Source organism: Arachis ipaensis, chromosome B05 (genome assembly GCF_000816755.2).
Source record: "Arachis ipaensis cultivar K30076 chromosome B05, Araip1.1, whole genome shotgun sequence".
NCBI classification, from domain to species: domain Eukaryota; kingdom Viridiplantae; phylum Streptophyta; class Magnoliopsida; order Fabales; family Fabaceae; genus Arachis; species Arachis ipaensis.
The window spans coordinates 10,905,664-10,911,088 of record NC_029789.2 but is presented as its reverse complement, the minus strand read 5'-3'; positions in this window follow the sequence as shown (position 1 = coordinate 10,911,088).

The window sequence follows — 5,425 nt, the reverse complement described above, 5'->3', positions numbered from 1 at the left end:
CATTTTCTATTTTCCATCATTTGTCTCCCTTCCTTTGTTTTCTCTCTGCTTTCTTTTTTTCTCACAAAAAAGGTTCCCATATATTTGAAAATCCATCCTTGTACAGATCCATAATTGGTTCTTTGCAATATGCAACATGGACAAAGCCTGAAATTGTTTATTCAGTAAATAAGGTCACCCAATACATGCAGAATCCTTTAGCATCTCATCGGAAATGTGTTAAAAGGATTCTCAGGTATTTGGCTGAAATAGCAACTCAAGCCCTTATATTTCATCCTAGAACTGATTTGCCGTTTTTTGGATTTTCAGACTCTGATTGGGGTTTCGATTTAGATGATAAAGGATCCACTTGTGGTTTTTGCATTTATTTTGGAGCCAACCTCATTTCATGGTCCAGCAGGAAACAATCATCAGTGAGTAGATCTTCAACAGAAGCTAAATATAGAGGGTTGGCTGCTGCTGATTCAGAGATCATTTGGGTGCAGAATTTACTTCAAGAACTTTAAATTCAACAATATGCTCCTCTAATTTTGTAGTGCGACAATAGCAGTGCAGTACTTTTAGTTGCTAATCCCATCCTCCATTCTCGAACCAAGCATTTTGAGCTGGATCTTCATTTTGTTAGGGAACGAGTAAATCAACAAAAGCTGAGTGTAGTGCATATCCGATTTGTTGATCAAGTTGCTGACATCTTTACCAAAGCTTTGGCTATGGAAGCTTTTGAGAAGTATAGAAGAAAACTTAAAGGAACTCCAAAGAAGTGATTTTAATTTTGAGGGAGGCTAATAGAGTATATTGAATTATGGTTAATCAAGATTATTTCTTTAAGCTCAAGATTGGTTCTTGGTTAGTTTTCAGATTGTTTAAATAATAGAATGGTTCTGTTTTCTGTTAGCAGTTAATGCTATATATAGCATATCTTGTGTTGATGTAAACACAGTTTTTAGAGTAATAGAGTAACTGAAAACTGATTTTGATTCAACAAAATTACCTTTAAAGAAATTAAATTCCGAAACCTCAATTATTTAAATCAAATCATATAAAATTCTTATCATTGTACCATTACTAAATTTTATAATTTAAATATAGAAAATACTTCAATAATTATAAAATTGAATAAGAATCTTAATTTATTTCAAACTCAATTAATCAAAACTTACTTTAATTATTTTTTTAATAAAGAAATTTCTGAAATTAAAGTTATAAATAAATAATTAAACTCGAAATTAATTTATAATAAAATTTTCAAAAAATCTGAGACTTACACTCCTAACCCAGGACAGCTTCTTACCTTCCATTTTTATTTCTTCCTATGTGTAGCACAGCGGTTATCTTTCTTTTTTGATGAACAAAAATAGAACTAATTTTTTCAACTTAGATTTGCTTCTTCACCGAGGTAAATTGTTTCTTTTCTTGGCATCAAAATCTTGAAGCCATCTTCCAAAATCTTTCTTTCTGTAGTAAAGATCTTCAATAGCCTTTTTCTTCTTATAACTTCTTCTATCTTCTTCTCTGTTTATGTACGTGACTGAAAGCAAAAGAGAGGAGAAAGGAGAGAAAAAAGAGAAAACTTTCGAAAGAAGCATTCAAAGCACATTAAACTCAATTGAAATCTCACTTCCATTTTCCAAGACCAAAAGTAATGTGTAAGGCTTTTAATGTAATTAAATCAAATTGAATTTTTACTTTCAATTATCAAGACATGGAGTCACGTGTTAAGCTTTTGGTTACTTGAGGAATGAAGTCAATTGAGTTGAGATTTGGATTTCATGTAACCGAAGCATGTTTTGAAATCCTTGGGTTCTTTTCTTTGATTCATCAATTTTGATTTCATCATGGGCTTGTGATATAGGCCACTTTAGATATCTTTCTTTTTTCAATATTCACCCATTAATATTAGATTAATTTTGTCCAAGGCTGAATTTTTTTTAATGATCTATTTGGACTTGTGTAGTTTTAGCCCAATAGAAAACTAATTTGCTTCCTGCACACTTGAATAAAAATCATTAACCAACCAATTGAAAATTAATTAAGAAAGGTTTCAATAATATTTTTATTTTTTAATATATATTTTAATAATGTTTGATTATCATTTCAAATATAAGTTTTCCAAACTCAACAGAGTATATGAATTTGACAATGTTGCTGTTCTCGCTGCTAATTCTCAGCCTCAAATACCTACATTTAATGCTGTTTCATACATATCTCGTCATAGTAATCATGTTCCTTTAGCTTTAAATACTCAATCCAGTTTATACAATCTCTGGCACCATAGAGTTGGCCATCGTGCCTCTAAGACAGTCATCTCTGTAATGAAAATATGTAATCTCCCTATGAGTACTAATTCAATAAAATCAGACTTATGTGATTCATGTTGCAACGCTAAGATGCATTACCTACCTTTCTCTCTTGATAATTATAATTTTTCTGCTCCTTTAGAGATGATTTATTTAGACTTATGGGGGCCAGCACCATCTACTTCTTATCATGGATTCGATTATTATGTTTCATTTGTTGATGTATTTACTCGTTACACATCTGTTTTTCTTTTGCATTCAAAAAGCTAAACTTTTCAAGCATTTCTTCAATTTCAAGCTAACATTGAAAAACATACAGGTTTGAAGATAAAAGCTCTTCAAACTAACCATGGAAGATAATATCTTTCTCACTCTTTTACACAATACCTTGCAGCTCAGGGTATATCTCATCGCTTCTCATGCCCATACACACATCAACAAAATAGGAAGGCAGAGAGAAAGCATAGACATACTATAGAAACAGTTTTGGCAATGTTAGCTGCAGTCTCTCTCCCTTTGATTCATTGGGATGATGTTGTGCTTTCAGCCACTTATATTATAAATCGATTACCATTTGTTAATACTAACTCTATTTCACCTTTTGAAATCCTCCACAATCATAGCCCTGACTATTCCTTTCTAAAAGTTTTTGGTTGTGCAGCATATCCTTGTCTCAAGCCTTCCTACCAAATTTAATTTCAAATCAGACTTGTGTGTTTTTCTTGGGTAAAATCATTATAACTAGGCATATTGTGTTTGATGAAATGAAATTCCCATACCATGAGTTGTTTTCTCGTACGGAACCTACTCTTCCAAAACAACAATTCCCTTATATCACTATCACTTTTTCCTAATTTTACCTCTACTGATCAGAACCTCAACACCTCTTCTTCACCATCTTCAACTACGTCTTCTACTAATCATAATATTTTCCCCACAAATGCTAACACTCCTACTTCTGTCACTGGTTTTAATGAAAATCAAAACCATACACAATCATATAAATTTGAATCTGCATCTGCTTCAGATGCTGAATTCACATCCCAGTCACCATGTGTCACTCCTTTTACTCATCCTCATTATAAATCTTTGCATAAGGATAGTATCCCTACTTCAGATATTCAAATTCAGCTTGGTACTAATCCGAGTACTCCTCTAACAACTAATATAGCATCCTATGATAACTAGATTGAAAGTTGGTATCTCTAAGCCTAAGGCACTTGCTTCTATTGTTGATAAATGCACTGATCTTGTTCATAATACTCCTAACAGTGTTTCTACAGCTTCACAATCTCCACATTGGCATAAAGCAATGTTGGAAGAACTGATGCATTACAGAAAACTCAAACCTGGTCCATTGTTGACCCACCCATAGATGCAAAAATCATTGGTTACAGATGGATTTTTGCCATCAAAAAGCATCCAAATGGAACTATATTGCTCGCCTTGTAGCTAAAGACAGTCATCAGATTGAGGGAGTAGACTTTGATCAAGTCTTTGCTCCTGTTATTAAACCTGTAACAATAAGAGTCGTTATTACTTTAGCTATGTGCTCTAATTGGCAGATTCGTCAATTTGATTTTAACAATGCATTTCTAAATGGGGATCTAAATGAGTTTGTCTTGATGAAACAACCACCAGGTTTTCACTCTGGTCAATCCAACAGGTTTTCAAATTACATAAATTCTTGTATGGATTAAAACAGGCTCCTCAAGCCTGGTTTCTGAAATTGGCGGCTACTCTTGATAATTTTGGATTTGTTAAGGCAAAATCAGATCATTGTCTATTCATGAAACATACTTCTCATTTGAAATTATATATATTAGTCTATATGGATGACATTTTGATAACAGGAAGTGATCCAACAGCAATTCAAGACACTATCAATAAACTTCACAGTGTATTTTCATTGAAAGATTTAGGCGAATTCACATACTTCTTGGGTATTGAAGCTCAGCAATTATCCTCAGGGGTATATCGTTTGTCTCGAACAAAGTATGTTAAGAGACTTATTAATCAAAGCTGGTTTGGCAGAGGCAAATGGAGTACTTGCTCCTATGGTTACTACAGCTAAACTCTCTAAAAAGGGTTCAGATATATTTGAAAATCCATCCTTATACAGATCCATAATTGGTTCTTTGCAATATGCAACATGGACGAGGCCTGAAATTGTTTATTCAGTAAATAAGGTCACCCAATACATGCAGAATCCTTTAGCATCTCATTGGAAATGTGTTAAAAGGATTCTCAGGTATTTGGCTGAAACAGCAACTCAAGGCCTTATATTTCATCCTAGCACTGATTTGCCGTTGTTTGGATTTTCAGACTCTGATTGGGGTTCCGATTTAGATGATAAAAGATCCACTTGTGGTTTTTGCATTTATTTTGGAGCCAACCTCATTTCATGGTCCAGCAGGAAACAGTCATCAGTGAGTAGATCTTCAACAGAGGCTAAATATAGAGGGTTGGCTGCTGCTGATTCAAAGATCATTTTGGTGCAGAATTTACTTCAAGAACTTTAAATTCGACAATCTGCTCCTCTAATTTTGTAGTGCGACAGTAGCAGTGCAGTACTTTTAACTGCTAATCCCATCCTCCATTCTCGAACCAAGCATTTTGAGCTGGATCTTCATTTTGTTAGGGAACGAGTAAATCAACAAAAGCTAAGTGTAGTGTATATCCGATTTGTTGATCAAGTTGCTGACATCTTTACCAAAGCTTTGGCTATGGAAGCTTTTGAGAAGTTTAGAAGAAAACTTAAAGGAACTCCAAAGAAGTGACTTTAATTTTGAGGGAGGCTAATAGAGTATGTTGAATTATGGTTAATCAAGATTATTTCTTTAAGCTCGAGATTGGTTCTTGGTTAGTTTTCAGATTGGTTAAATAATAGAATGGTTCTGTTTTGCTGTTAGCAGTTAATGCTATATATAGCATATCTTGTGTTGATGTAAACACAGTTTTTAGTTTTACAGTTTCTTTACTCAATAATAGAGTTCACTCTGAATCCTATTCCTTCCAAAATCACCTTAGAACTGCTTTCATTTCCGTTTAAAATTTAATTTTTTAACACAAATTTTATTAAAATATTTTTTATAAGTTTTATAATATTCTTTTTCTATTTTCACTTT